Consider the following 15,927-nt stretch of genomic DNA (forward strand, 5'->3'; position numbering starts at 1 on the left):
GCCTGGGCCCTGTCACCTGCACTGCTGCCAGAAGAAAAAAAAAGCCTCAGTTCCGGATTACGTCCTTCAAAATGTGTGTTCATGGAGCCAACTAACTTTCTCCAATTGGTTTCTCGGGCTGTCAGTAACCAAACCAGCCTCCAACTGGTCCCATCAAATCACAGAAAAAGTTCTCATAGAGAAAAACCTGAGTCTGTGCTCCCAAAGTGAAACCAGCACAAGGTATAAACTAAAATTTATCAAAACTCCATTGTATTGAGGCTTATGAAAACAAAACAAAACTGATCAAACAAGTTGGTTTATTCCTCAAGAGTGAATTTAGAATGCACCCAACTCATCTAAAAAAAAATTGAACCTTACAGCACTGAAGATTTTCTGCATTCAGAATGTGAACATGCGTTTGAATTTGACAGCTTTAAATTTTAAAATTCTTAAATTTTCTATTTTATTGATATTTTACATAGGATAAAAAAAAAGAAGGGGTATTTTTATAAATTTATTTACATACAGAGACTATTTTTGACAAAAAGGAACATGATATAACTATTCTTGACTTAATTGACATGCATGGAAGAATTTGATCTGAATTAAATATTTGAAAATACTAATTGCTGGGTGATTTTTTTTAATTTCCTGTTTATTTACTTATATATGGTAAAAGTTATTGTCAAGATCTTCTCTCATGCAGCTTGCTAAACATTAAAAACATGAGAAATTGGTTTTGTTATTCATGATACTAGCTAGAAATAAACTTTTTAAGAAATTGATCTTACTGTGATATTCACCTTTTTGCAGTTTATGACAATATAATGATGAATTGTCTTGCAGTAACACTCACTGAAGTCATGAAAGGTTAATAACTCATTTAAACATTCATTACATGTCCCTATCAAAGTCATCTTAATTTCACAAAGACATCTAAGTTTCTCTTTAGGGAAACACTCTCTCAGGATTCAAGTGTGATTCTTTATTAACAAAATGGCAAGTGCAAAGTTACATGTCAAAACCCTGACTGATGATGCTGCAAATTGGTTCTTCCACCAAAGCAGAAGACTTTAAATTACTGCTTTTTAAAGGTGTGCTCCCTCAAAGGCAATTAATGTGTCAGTTGTCAGTCAGGATTATTTAATTTCCCAGTGAGGGCTAAGAAAATGGGTACAGCAGATTGATGAACAGAACGTGGTGGTGCCCACAAGAGAATTCTAATAATGGCGCTGGTTTTCCACCTTTATTTGGCCTCAGATTTAAGAACTGAAAGTTCAGTGTGTCAAGTAGAATTTGGAAATTTCGCTTAATACATTTAAAAGCAAGCAAGCAAGCAACCAACCAACCAAAAACCAAACCAAACAACAAAAAAAACCCAAACCACTGGAAAACCCACATAAGAAACCAAATCATCACAAGGACATGAGGTTTCAAGGAACATCATGTTCCTAGGCATTCATAACTTTCCCCATGCAAGTCATAAACAAGCATGATAAAATTGCTATTTCCAGTACATCTGTCTTGTTATTTATCTTGTTGACAAGCTATGTCCCACACAGCCCTATCTCAGAATGAGCAATAGTTCACCTAAAAGTTGTAACAAGATTTTAAATACTCTTTATTCTGTGATTCAGGACAGTGGTTTTTAACTGATGTCCTATGACTTAGGAATGTCATCATGTTCAGAATTCAGGACTCAGAATCTGCATGACTAATTTTTCCTGGTTCAAATGAAAAGTGTTCTCCAAAAAAGGAATCTTGAAGTTAAATACACTTATATACTGTTCAATTCACATTGTGGACCATTCTTAGACTACATCAGCTGACTTTCTTACAAATGAAATTAAATTGGAAAATGTAATAAATCCAGGATTATAAATCATTCAGCCCATGAATCTGCACTGAAGCCAGCCTGAAGTATACTCTCAGAAATTACATGGACCTGAGATTCTCAGCGTCAAACTTTCCAGTGCATAAATCCATTCCAACCACATAATTTGCTAACATATACATAGCTTAGATCTCTCCTGCTTTCCACTTGTCATCATGTAGTCAAACTTCCAAAATATAAATATTTCTGTAGGAATGCAAAGAAGACTTGAATTGAAATAAATTCTGAGAATTTGAGAAACAGAGGCCATGCAGAAGAACTTCAGTGTGGAGTCATCCCAGTTATGTTTTGCTCTTTGCACGTCCTGATGCTTTGAAAAACAAGCAGCATAAAAAGCATCACCGTGCCTTTCAATAAGAAATGTTTGCTGTGTACACAGATGGGATTTGATAAACCCAGAGGGGTAACATACAGATATATACATTACTAAGTTTTCTGGAAAAAAGGAGGCCATATGCAGTAGATTTCCATTCTCTGAATAAATACAATCATCAAAATTGCTGTCCAGACATTTGTCACATTAAAACTTGCAATATGTGATATTACTTAAATCTATTGTTTTTCGTTTTACTGATTCAGAATTCAATTTTTCCAGTCTTCCTGCAACAAGATGTTCCTAAAGATATGATATTTAAGTAATTTCCCTTTAAGTATGTAAACATGCTGAGTTGTTCGAGAAATTATATCAGAAGAGCAGAGTATTCCCTTGAAACTGAGGCTGCTGTATAATGGAGTGTGAAAAATAAGGTCTCTTCATGTATTCTGCTAAAAAGAGATTTTATATTAGAACAGGGACCAGAAAATCCTACATGGAGTTTTTTTGTATGGCAAGATTCTACCAAAAAAGTTAAATAAAACAATTAAATAAATATGGTATTACTTATCTAATAAATATATAACATTTACTGAAATAAGAATATAACATTTATTACCAATTGAAAGATTGATAAGAAAATTTAAGTTTTCACATTGGAGCACTTCTGCTTGACAGACAAGTAAAAGAAAGTAGCATTCAGTTTTCTACTTTCTCTTTTCAAAGACCTCTAAGAAAAAAGAAGAAAGCCTGAATATTTGAAATAGAATGTAAATGACCAAATTTTTGCTAATCCTTACAGAAGTTCATATTGTCATGAAGAAAGAATGCCTTATCTTTCAAGAATCTAATCCAAAATGCCTACTGTGCTTTTTGCTTAAAGCTGTAGGTAACACTAGGCAGCAGAAATAAAGACCATGTAGCCAAGGAAATGTGTAAAACCAATGCTGATAAAGTATCTATACCTTAAGGATAGAATCAAAGTGTACTTTGTAAAATATATTAATTTCCTTTATTAAGGTATTTTAAATGTGTTTTTAAGTGTGTACAACAGAAATGGGTACAAGACACAATTCATTAGGAAAATACTCCACTGAAGAGGAATACTATTTCTGTTTCATTCATTCCAATAGTTTCTTGTTTTCTGAAAATTTCTGATTTACAGATTTGATTGATCATTTTTAATATTAAAATTAAATCTAGTTGCATAATCTTATATTGTATTTATATTTAGAATAGCTATTGTTATGAGCATGTGAGAGTACTTTGATAGCCTTTGTATTTCTTTTCTATGACATGGTTGACAGGGACTCAAAGCCACTCTCAATAAACTTAGCCATATGTATTAAAATATTTAATAACATTTTGCTACTAGAAGACATGTCTGAGGAAGTACTATATTCTGAATCATCTAAATTGTGGCATCTGGCTCACTTTAAAATTCATTTTTATCTGAGTCATCTTATTCTTTTTTGCAACTTGACAGAATAGCTTGACTCATTTTTAAGGATACAAAATGTGTTTTTAATTCCTCAGCATGTGAAGAGCGCCTTGACTGATAATGTTTTCCCTCATTCTTTTCTTCCAATATTAAAAATTCTCTTGTTTTCACTGTACTAGTCTCCGCACATTTACTTTAAAAAAGTCAACCAGATTTAAAGCTCTTAGAAAAGAAAAAAAATCCCTGACTTCTGCACTTAACAGGCCTCTTTCTTGTGGGTAGCCTATGTGCTGTTCCCTTTCTGAAGTGTTAAATTTGCTTCATGGATCACCAAGAGGAGAAAACTTTCTTTGCATAAAGATGGAGTTGAAGCAGACATCAACTGCAGTCTGAAATCTAATGGATGGAAGTATCCTTCCTCTATTTCATGACTATGTAAAAGACATGCATATCTTTAGAATAGAAATCATCACAAATCAGCCAAAAAGTTTTGGAAAAAAAAAAAGTTTATTCTGGAGAGGGTTATGCAACATCCTTGGGCTGGGGTGATATTCTGCCAGTGATTCTCCAGAATGACAAGAATTATGACAATTTTTATCCTATTCCAGGGAAGAAACTTGCAGGCTTGATCCAACTTTTACATTTAACAGCATTCCTGAAATCCTGCCTGTTAGGTCAACTTATTCTAAAGATGGTGTCATTCATGGACAAATTGTTCTTTATCTTAAAATACACGCTTAAGTGGAAAACCGGCAGCTGGCATAGAAGAGCAAGGCAATAGGCAAAAAAAACAACAAAAAAGTTTTCATATGTTTGTATAAACTGAGTCTCATAAATATATATTTTTAATACTTATGGTTGTCCTTTGGAATAAAATGGAATGTTCTCCAACCCGCTGGCAAATAGATGACTGATGTTTCCACACTTCTGCTTAGGAAGCAGGTCTTGTTTCTGGATATTGGGATTAAGGATGCTGTAACCTTACAGACTTTTTCCTTCCACCAAAGATCAGACAAAGATGTCCTCCATTATATGCTTTCTGGTGTGACATCTGACTTTCTGTCTGTCCTCTCAGGACCAAAATTAATCTTTATTATTTCTGAAATGGATAGAGCAACCATTCACAGAAATATAGGTATATATGGAGCACTAAGTCAATTTTCTTCCAGTACTGTAAATACTTTGTGTATTTCATTATTTTGTGTATTTCATTCCATATTTTATTCAAATTTAGAAAAAAGTTCTGATCCCACTTAAACCACAAAATTATGTTTCATTAGGTTCCAAGAGAGAAGAAACAGCAGGAGACAAGGAAAGGGGAAAGGAAGGGAAATTATTTTGTAACTATTCAGATAGAAATATTAAATGAAAACTATGAACATTCCAGAGGGAAGCTACTGCTGGGAAATCAGAAACTATGCAGAATAAAATGTATTTGTTTAAATTGCCTAATTTCCTTGGCATTTTTTGAAGAAAAGCTAAATCTTATTCTGAGAACACAAACAGAACATCCCTCAAGGATTTTATAATGAAGCACACTTTTCCTCAAGAAATGTTTTGTGTCACATGTTAAAAGCTTGCAATAATGCAAAATGTATATTTGGCTAAGTTTTAACACATTGCAAATAGGGATGACAGAAATGCCAAAATCTATAAATACAAAGGGCTGCTCGTTTACTGGAAATAATTCTCTGTGGACAAAAGATGAAGGAGTTAATCAATTTTGTAACCAGCTTGCCCCTTTCCATTACCATCAGCAAGGTCAAGAAATGGTAATATGCATAAAAAACCACATACTATGTTTCTCTTCTCTTCTCCTGTCTGGGAAGTGATAGGTCCTTATAAATATTTTTAAAAGGAATCCCACAACCTTAGCTATCACACAAATGGTCATTAGTCTGATTACTGCCTTTTCACCCAAATACTTGTTGCTTAGCTCTGTGCCTTTACTTAGCCAGTGACATCCATTTTTAAGACCAAAACTACCTAGCAGTGACCTTGAAATTTAAGAAATCTTAACAGCTCTGAAGGCAGCCTCCACAGGCCAAGGAACTGGAAGAGCAATTGCTACCAGATGACTATACTATTAAATTGCTAGAACAGAAGTATAGATATATAATTGCAGAGCAGAAAATAATCAGAATCACTGAATTGTTTGGGTATGAAGGGAGCTTAAAGATCATTCAGCTACAAACCCCTTGATATAGCAAGAGACATCTTTTAGTAGAACAAGTGACTCAAAGCCCCATTCAACCTGGCTTTGAACACTTCCTGGGAGGGGCATCCACAACTATAAATATCTCAAAGTTGGGTGCCAAGAAGATGGTGCCAGGCTCTTCCAGGGATGCCCAGTGACAAAACAAGGAGTAATGGGTAGAAACTAAAATACGGGAAGTTCCACCTCAACATCAGGAAGAACTTCTCTACACTGAGTTTGGCAGAGCAATGGAAAAGGCTGCTCATGGAGGTCATGTTGTCTCCCTTCCTGAAGATATTAAAAATTCACCTGGGTACATTCCTGTGTCAACTGATCAAAACTCACCTGTCCCCTTCCTTGTCAGGGGAGTTGGACTAGATTATTTCTAGAAGTCCCTTCCATCAATAACAGTTCTGTGATTCTCTGGGCAACCTGTTCCAGTACCTCACCACTCTAACACATTTCTTCTTAATATCTCATCTAAACTTCCTCTCTTTCAGTTTAAAGTAACTTCCATTATCCTGAGACTATATACCCTTGTAAACCCTCTTTAGTTTTCTTGTAGACTCATTGGAAGGCTGTTGTACGATCTCCCTGGAGTAAGGATGTCTTACATGAGGGGAGTAGAGGGGAAGAATCACCTCCCTCGACCTGCTGGCCGCACTTCTTTCGGTGCAGCCCAGAATACAGCTGGCTTTCTGGGCTGAAAGTGCACTTTTCTGGGTCATGTTAAGCTGCTTGTTAATCAACAGCCCTAAATCCTTTTCCTCAGGGCTGCCCTTGATGCATTCTCCACCCAGCCTATATTTGTGCTTGGGACTGCTCTGGCCTACATGCAGGACTTTGCACTTGACCTTGTTGAACTTCACCAGGTTTGCACAGGCACAAATTCCAAGCCTATTACAGTCCCTCTGGATATCATTCCTTCCCTCTAGCCTGTTGACTGTTCCACATAGCTTGATGTTGTCAGCAAACTTGCTGAAGGTGCCCTCAATTCCACTGTTATGTGGGAGGAGGTATGTCATGAAGGAGAAAGCAAGTCATGAGAATGATGCAGAGATATGAGCTGAGTGGCTGACAGCCTTAAGAAGTGTTGAAACACTGGATTATTAGGTATTTTGATGTGAGACTTCCTTAATTCTTCTTGCAAAACAGTTCTGCTATTAAAATACATAATGACCCTTTCTTACTAGTACTTAGCCAGACCACTGGAGTATGATAAGTATTATAGATTTTGCACTGAATATGGATAATGAGCCGAATAGACCCTTTACAGATTTGTGCTTAAAATTCATCTAAACCAACCTTCTTCCCTAGTGCTATTAAAAAAAACAACAGGAAAACCTGTTCCCATTCTGAAGTGCTTCTTCTCCTCATAAACAATATAGTAAGTTTAAATATTTAATTTTATCCTGAAAGTTCACCTAGAAGGTGAAGCACCTCACTCAAATTTTACATAAATATTACTCATGCCTTAAGTATTGCAGTGTACCAAAAGGTTTATGCATATCTCACAACTTGCTTCAAATCCCAAACCAGAGTTTCAGTGCAGTGTAAGCTATATGTGTACCTCTTCTTTGCACAACACGGAATCATTGACAGAGTGAATAGACACAAGTATTTAACAGAAAATATCAAGAGAAGTACATAAAATGAATCTCTGTACAGGGAACAAGTCTGTTTCTTTTAAAAGGTGGATTGGGAGAAATCTGATAACATTTCATCACACATGTCTCAGGTATAACCCTCTAAAGCTATCAGCCATGTAGATCACTCCTTCACATTCATTCTGCATAGTGCCTTAGTGTCTGTGTCTTTTAAGCTGTAGAATACAAGATGGCTGGAGGTTAATACCAAGTTTCCTATGCATGCTATCTTTGAAACCAGCATTCCGTATCCATTTAGGATTCAAGCAAATTGAACAGAGCACAAAAGTGCTTTACATACATTAACTCAGCAACTCTACAACAAAATTCACTTGTAATGTAAGAGGAGACAAATATCTGCATAATGTTTCAAGTGAAAGCTGATGTAGGCTTTAAATCTGAAAGCAGGAAGGATGGTTTAAGGCATGGAGCCTAAAGAAAAAAGGATTTAAGGAGGATAAAGTGTGCTCACAAATGAAAAACAGTTCAAGTAAGACTGAAAGCAGAATGTGCTACAGGGATTGTCAAGCAAAAAGCAGAGACAAAAGTAGACAACAGCAAAGAAGGAACATTAAATTTGTATATAATGCATATATATCTGTATATTTGTAAATAAAAGTAGGCAATAATGGGTATGATCAAAATGTCCACATGATGTGTGTGTTGTACAGCCAGCATTGGCCTTCATAACAAGGGATCACAGTTCCTCCTTGGATGTTCCCGTCTGTGTTCTCTCATCTCTGGTAAAGGCATGCCAGTGAGTTTCACAAAGACAGAAAAATGTGAAGGATGCTTTAACAGAAGAGGAGCATCTAGGGCCAGAGATAGGCAAGAATTAAATGCAACCACAGGGTCAGATTGGGAGGAAATAAGTGAATTTACAGAGTGCTTGGCTGTACTTTGAGGTGAGGTATCTGAGTGGAAGAGGTGTGAGGCAAGAAAGTACCTGGAATCCCTCCTTTCATCCACCCACACTATTCCTGACTGGGGCAGGAGTTTTCATGAAGGATCACAGTTTACTGAAAAGGCATGCAGAACATATCCAGGGATGCACAGGAAGAAGCCTAAATTTTTTCAGAAAATATAAAGGCAGAAAATACTCTGAAAATCAGAACTTTTTTTGAACCGTATTTCTTTATAAGCAAAACCACCCCAATTTAGTGGAGCATGTATTTGACACAAAATCCAATACACTTTTGTCAGAACTGCAGTGTCCTTCAGATGGACTACTAGATAAGAGCTATATATTTGGTGATTATAACTAATTTATAGCACTGGTCATCAGGGGTATTAGAGGAAAGTAATTTTTTTTTTGTATCTTCTAAAATGTAGTACTAACAAACGTTTTCTAAAATGTGATTAAGTTTAGCAGTACAATTTTAAAAAGCATATTCTTTTTTAGATAGAATATTAGACATATAATCCTGTGGCATATGTGAAAGACTAAATATTTAAAAAATGTTTTTTTAAAAATTCATTATCTTACCCAGAATAATATTTTACCTTTTTTTCCCCCAAGACAATGTAGTCTTTAATTTATTTGAATTTTTATCTTCTGAAGCACCTTCTTATGGAAAACTTGAATGATGTGTACTTGCAGTAATTTGAATTATGACACCATGTAATCCCAGTTCAACTGACACAAGTTCAGTTGCATCTATATTCATATACAAGTAATTTAGAAAACTCACAGCCTGAAACAGTTTAGAAAACAGTAAATAATAAAGTGCGACCATCCTTATGAGATATCAAAAATTTCTTATTATCCTCTGTTTTTACAGGCAAGATTTTCTGTGGTTTTTTTGCTACATGCAATTGTGAATTGTGAACAGAGAATTCAACTCTGTTTCAGATGTTGACTATGAATTAAATTAGAATGTGGTGTGGACATATTGAAATGTTTTCCCTTTATGCAACTACTTATTTCCTCAGCCTAAATAAAGATATTTAGCTGACATCAGTTGTGCAAACTTTATATATATCTTCTATATGAAACTACATAGAAATTCCCTAACAGATTTTCGGTAAGCTGGAGACACGATTATCCCAAGATGATACACAAGGGAAACATAATACATAAGAGAAGAACATGTCATTAATGTTAAAGAAATTAGCTCAAAGCAGAAAGCTGAATATGATAAAATGGAGTTGAAATATGTTTTTTTATGATTATTAAAGTAGATACTTACCTTAAAATGCTTAAACAAATCAAATGAAAATCCGGGGTAATAAAAAAGGAAATGAGACAATACATAACATATCTAAAGAAGGGATTAGACCTGAATTTAAATGATTCATTCATATTCATCTTATAAATCTAAAATAAAAAAAATGTTGTAAAGTACAACATGAATGCTAAGCAGATTTTATTTAGAATGACTAATTGACTCATGCAAAGTGAAGCAATAGTCTAGGTTATAATGATACTGCATGTATGAACACCCTTAAAGATATTTAGACACCACTTTCCTTAAATGAAAATGCACACTGTTCTCCTATTCACTTTCTCCATGTCAGAGTAGTAAAGTTCAATGTTAAACTAAAGACAACACGAAAAGCTATTTATGCGTTCACATTTGAAAAGCCAATGACCTAGAATAAGATCAGCTGGGGCACATATACATACAGTATTGCTGTTTTCCTTATGAAATTATTTCATTTCTTCTGTTAAAATATTTTAACAGAGAATACATTGATGTTATTTCAGAACAAGTTTCTGATGCCAGTTCTCAGCTTCACTACATATTCAACAGTTATCAGCAGAGTCATTTAACCTCTCCTGTCAGGAGGCTGGGTTTACTAACAACAATGAAGATGATAACATGTGATATAAACCTGAGCAATACCAAAATAGATGGGGTTTCCTTGACAAAATAGAAGGGAGCAAAGAGGCTGTAAAACATTATTCGCTTTTAATGAGGAATACACTACAGCATCAGGATAAAAGGATAAAGCTTTTAGAACAGACATTGTGTTCAGTTAACTGAAAAAACAAACAAAACTACATTGATTAGTAAAGAGAAACCTCTAGGGCATGTTACAAAGAACTTAATACTGGGGTGTTAAAGAGAAAAGGATGCATAGTTTTCAGAATCAGACACATTCTGATTCACAACCAATTTAAAATCTTTCCTTGCATAACTTTTTCACAGAATCCACTGGAACTTTCATATTCAGAGTCAGTTTTTGATTTAGATTCTATTGCATGCACATTTACATTTCAGAGACGTTAAAAGAAGAACTAAATCAAGCAAAATTATATACCAATTCCTGCACTAAATTTAGCCGCAAAATTAAATCATGTTTCTCTTCTTTAGCCAATTATCTTGAAAGAAAAAAAAATTGTTCCTATGGTTTTTCTAATAATTCAGCTTTAGGTAAATGTTGCCAATAGTAGCACTACTTTCTGCCTCATAAAACATAGTACAATATTATGAAGCCAGTAGGATAGCTAAACTTTGTTCATTTTTTAAAACAGATCGATAACTGCTTTCCTATTGAAACTCTTTTTGGACTTAGTGTGTGTTCCCACCTTTCATTGAAGGCAGTAGTAAATCAGGAAAGACATGGGAGACAAGATCATGCATCAGCAGTGACTGTGCTTTTCCTCAATTCTATTTTCTCTCTGGCTTATAGATTGGGTAGTGAATGAAGAAGATAGAAAAAAAATCAGGACAGAATAAGGATTCTTCTAAATTACCTGAAAACATGGTAGAAATCAAGCAGTAAAACAAAAACAAACAAAAACAAACAAAAACAAACAAACAAACAAAAGAGTGAATGAAACAACAAAATCTTCCAAAGAAACCTCCCAAACAACCAAGCCAAAGAAGACCTAAAAGCAGAAAACGCAAATTACTCTTTTTTTAATAATCATATTATTTCATTTTCCATTGCTAAAATACTTGCTTGTTTCTGTAACTGTATTGAAAATTATATTATTGTCTCTATTCATTTAGATACTAACAGATTTATTACTTCAACTCAATTGCAAAGTATTTCAAAAGTGGTAGATTATCAAGGAAAAAATAGATGAAAGTTCATCAAAGTGCATGAAGTTCCAGACCCAAGAATCCTTCAAACATTCAAAGCCCCAAAAGCTCTTTAATACACAGTAAGAAAAAAAAACATTAGGAACACAGAAATTAGTGGTCTTATCTTTCAGATATTTCTTTTATTTCTCTGACCTGCTGCAGCTCAGAATTCTACCTGTGACCAACTGCTTGTCCAAAACAACCCAAAGACTTTTTCTGGAAATATCGGCCGTTTTTAACAAATTGTGATATTTGTTAGAGAAAAGTAATTTCAAATATGCCTTCAAGCTCTCTATCTCAAAAATACTTCATAAAAATCACAGAGCTATGATAAATTACTACCAATTTGGTTAAAAACAAGAGAACTGACAAAATACAATGTGACTTTTTTTTTTTCTATGATTCTTCGTGAGTTATCTATGCATCATTTTTAAGAACATGAAAATCACAGAATGGGTAAGGTTGGAAGGTCATACAGTTCAACCTCCCTGTTCAAGGAGAGTCATCCTAGAGCTTGTTACTCAGGTTTGTGCCCAGGCAGCTTTTGAATATCTCTAGTGAGGAAGACCCCACAAGCTCTCTGAGCAATCTGTTCTAGTGCTGAGTCAACCACATGGTAAAGTTCTTCCCCACGTTCAGTTGGAACTTCCTGTATTTCAGTTTCTGCCTGTGGTCTCCTGTCCTTGGCACAAATAAGTAGAGCCTGGCTCCATGCTCTTGTCACTCTCCTTTCAATTACAGACATTGGTGAATTCACCTCTCAGTGAATTCATCTCTTCTCAAGGCTGAGCAGGGCCTGCTCTATTAGCCTTTCCTCATAAGAGAGATTCTCCATTCCCCTGGTCTTTGTTTTCCCCTGGACCTGCTCCTGGATCTCCATGTCCCTGGACACAGCACTCCAGGTGCAACTTCACTAATGCCGAGCAGAAAGGCAGGATCTCATCCCTTAACCTGCTTGCAGTGCTCTTCCTAATGCATGCCAATGGCTTTCTTGGACACCAGGACACACTGTTGGCTCATGGAGAGTTTGTTATCCACTAGGACCCCCAGACTTTTCTTTTCAGAGATGCTTTCCAGAATAATAAAAGAAATAAAGTGATCTACATTCCTAAACTAGTTTTTTTTTAATATCATGTCTTGCTTTACTTATTTCTAAAGTTTTTAATTCTGTTTTGCTATTAAAATATAATGAATAAAATACAATAAAATATAAGAAATAAAATGCAAATAATGACAAATCCAAAGGCAGTAAGGTGCCTTATGCAGCAGTCCCAAAATCTGCATGAACTTTACTCTGACCTGTAAGTAGAAATATCAATATTGAGTCTTGTTGCAGTTTATTTGGTAACAAAGTGCTTCAGATTTTTAGCCTTAAAGTCAAAAGGTCCAGAGAGGCTTTTATTGCTACTTTTTGAAAAATTAAAAGTATTGCCCCACAGAATTTAATTTGCGTAATTTCTCCAGGGAGATTTTAAGTATAGAATGTAAAGAATAAAAGAGACCTCTAGAGTGCTGTTAGCCTGGGCAAGAGCTCTATTCTTGTGCCAAAGGGTTTATTTCCAAGCAGTAAGATTTTTCTCAGAGGCCCTAAACACTCTTGTCTCCAAATGTACTCTGTGCCAGAACCTTTCATAAAGGTTTCTCATGTGACATATTTGCTGTAAGCGCTGTCATAAAAATCATGTGAGAAATAACACAGTAGAAGAGCTAGAGGACTTCCTGAGACCCACTTTCAATGCTGATCCTTTTAAAAACCAATCAGTAAGTATAATTGAACAAAGATTTTCTCTAGGACATTTGGAAAGTGTGTTCCTGAGGTCTAGATACTAATCCACAACAGAATACTTGACAATACTTAATTTAACCTGAGATTCGGGTCTAGTTACATGATATGGACTCTGCAACTGCTGTCTCCAATCTTTATGATGGTGTTATCTCACATTATATCAATTTCCAGTTTTATAGTAAGTCTTTTTTTCAAGATTTGTGACTGGGAAATTAGGCCTCTTAAAAGACCTAATGAATTCACACTCATACTTTTAAAATTTATCAATGTAAACTGAAAATACCTTTCTATTTATGAAGAGACCCTTAGTTATGTCAATCTTTTCTGATGAAAATAAGAAAAGGATGATAACCTCATATTATTTTCTTCTTTCTTTCTATGTTTAGATTGCCATTTACAGCTTAACCTGTATTCTCTGTTTACTGTAACATTCTTTCCAAAAAGAAAAAGTCATAAAAGTGGTTAATCTGTTGCTTTAATCTTCTTACCCATATTTTTTGCTAAACCTTGATTACCAGTGACATTTTTTTTGAGGTTTTGTATTTGCTGTCTGTAGTGGGTTGGCTCTGGTTGGATGCAGGTACCCACCAAGACACTCAGTCCCCTTCCCAGCAGGGCAAGGGAGAGAAAATGAGATGGAAAACAACTTGTAGGTTGAGATAAGCAAAAACCCAAAACATAAATAAGAAGCAAAAAGCCACAAAAGCTCGCACAGTCATAAACAACGACAAAAAAGTTTCTCCTTTACTTCCTATCAGTGAGTGAAGTTTATCCACTTCCTTGGAAGCAAGGCTTCAGCACATGGAGCAGTTCCTCCAGAAGGCAAACATTATAAAACAGCAACCATACTCTATTCTTCCTCCTTCCCTTAGCTTTTATACCTGAGCTGACATCACATGGTATGGAACAGCCCTTAGGTTAATTTGGGTCAGCTGGCCTGGTTGTGTCCCAGGATATTGCCCACGGCCAGCCCCCTGATGGGAAGGGGAGATGGTGCTGTGCCAGTCCTGCCCAGCAGCAGCAGCCAAAACACTGCAGGGTTATCAAATCCTTTCCAGCCACCAGGGCAAAGCACAGCACTGTGAGCGCTGCTGTGGGAAAATGAACTCCAGCTCAGCCAGACCAAGTAGACTCTCATTGGTTGAGCCTGCCCTTGCAAAAAAAAAAAAAAAAAAAAAAAAAAAAAGCAAATTTAATCTCATATTTTGACACATACCAATGTGAAGCTGTGATAGTACAATAGGTATTGCCTACAAGCTAGACATTCAAACATGATTTTTTCACACTGTTTCCACCAATACCCAGTCTGGGCACAGGGAACAATACTGAAAATCCCATAGCTGTGGGATTGGTTAGTGGTGCCAATTTAATGACCAAGTTTCTCTGGCTATAGTTTATAATAACATAAACTTCTTGACAACATAGAAAAAAAAAATCCTTAAAGATTTGAACTATTTTTCAACCTTAAATTTAAAAACTAATTCCTACCTTCCCCCATAGAAAGCAGTTCTTTCACACATGTTGGCATGCAATCAAATCAAATCATACATATATGAAATAGGCTACACCATGATAGATTCTTTATGTTAGTGATAAATTTGATAGAATTCCTCTTATTGACCTTAGACTTGTACATCTGCTTAACACTCAAAATGCTTCTTATGGGAGCATTCCTCAGATATAATTCAAATATTCTCTCTGGGAGGATGGGAACCAGATCCAGATCTCTAAAGGGAGTCTGAACAACTGTCTCTGATGTATAATAAAGATATCCAATGACTCTTTTCATTTAATCCAGAAAGCCTCAGAAATTTGTATCCTTTTTTTTTTTTCTCAACAACTTTTTTTTTGTACTGTCAATAGCCTAATAAAGCTATGTAAATTTAGCATCATTTAGTTTTATCAGTCATCTCTTCCAACAACTCAAAACATATGGAAATTCATGGTTCAAGCTTTATACATTTTTTATGCCGTAACTCAAGAACCTTAACAGATAAATCTTGGATGTAGTTCAAAGTTTACTGATGAGTACAAATAGAAATAGCTTCTGCTGCTTTCTGAGGTTCTTATGAGCAGTCATTCCCAATAGGAACAAAAAGACCAGACAATGTATCAATAAAAAGAGATTCAGGTTTGGGATGCTGGGTTTTTCTTTTCTTTTACTTTAAGCCAGAAGGCCCAACAACACTTTATTCACCTGATCAGAATTAGTTTGACTTCTCTGTGGGGTGGCGTTTAGTCTTTATTGAATCCAGATCCCCTCAGAAATATAGAATAATTTGATTTCAAATCATGGTATATCTAGGAAATAATATTATACACATAGAATTTAAACTCTAAGTTATTTTTGAAGCATATGTACATTAAAATTTAAAACTTCTCGTTGTACACATCAGACTTTCCTCAGCCAGTTGACCCTTCATCTGTTTGTTTCTCTCATCACCGTGAGAGACTAAAATGCTGATGGTCAAGGTCTCAAAGAATCGGCCATTTGGCAAAGCAGTGGGTGCTTGGCTGATGGAGTTCAAGGTCAGAGCCCAGGTGCAGAGGGTGTGCACACCCCCACCACAGGCTACAAGCTGGGTTTTGGCCCAGATAAGGGAAGAGGCCAATAAGAAACAGCTCTTCAATGTC

Source organism: Sturnus vulgaris, chromosome 5 (genome assembly GCF_052056855.1).
Source record: "Sturnus vulgaris isolate bStuVul1 chromosome 5, bStuVul1.hap1, whole genome shotgun sequence".
In the NCBI taxonomy this organism is placed as follows: Eukaryota; Metazoa; Chordata; class Aves; order Passeriformes; family Sturnidae; genus Sturnus; species Sturnus vulgaris.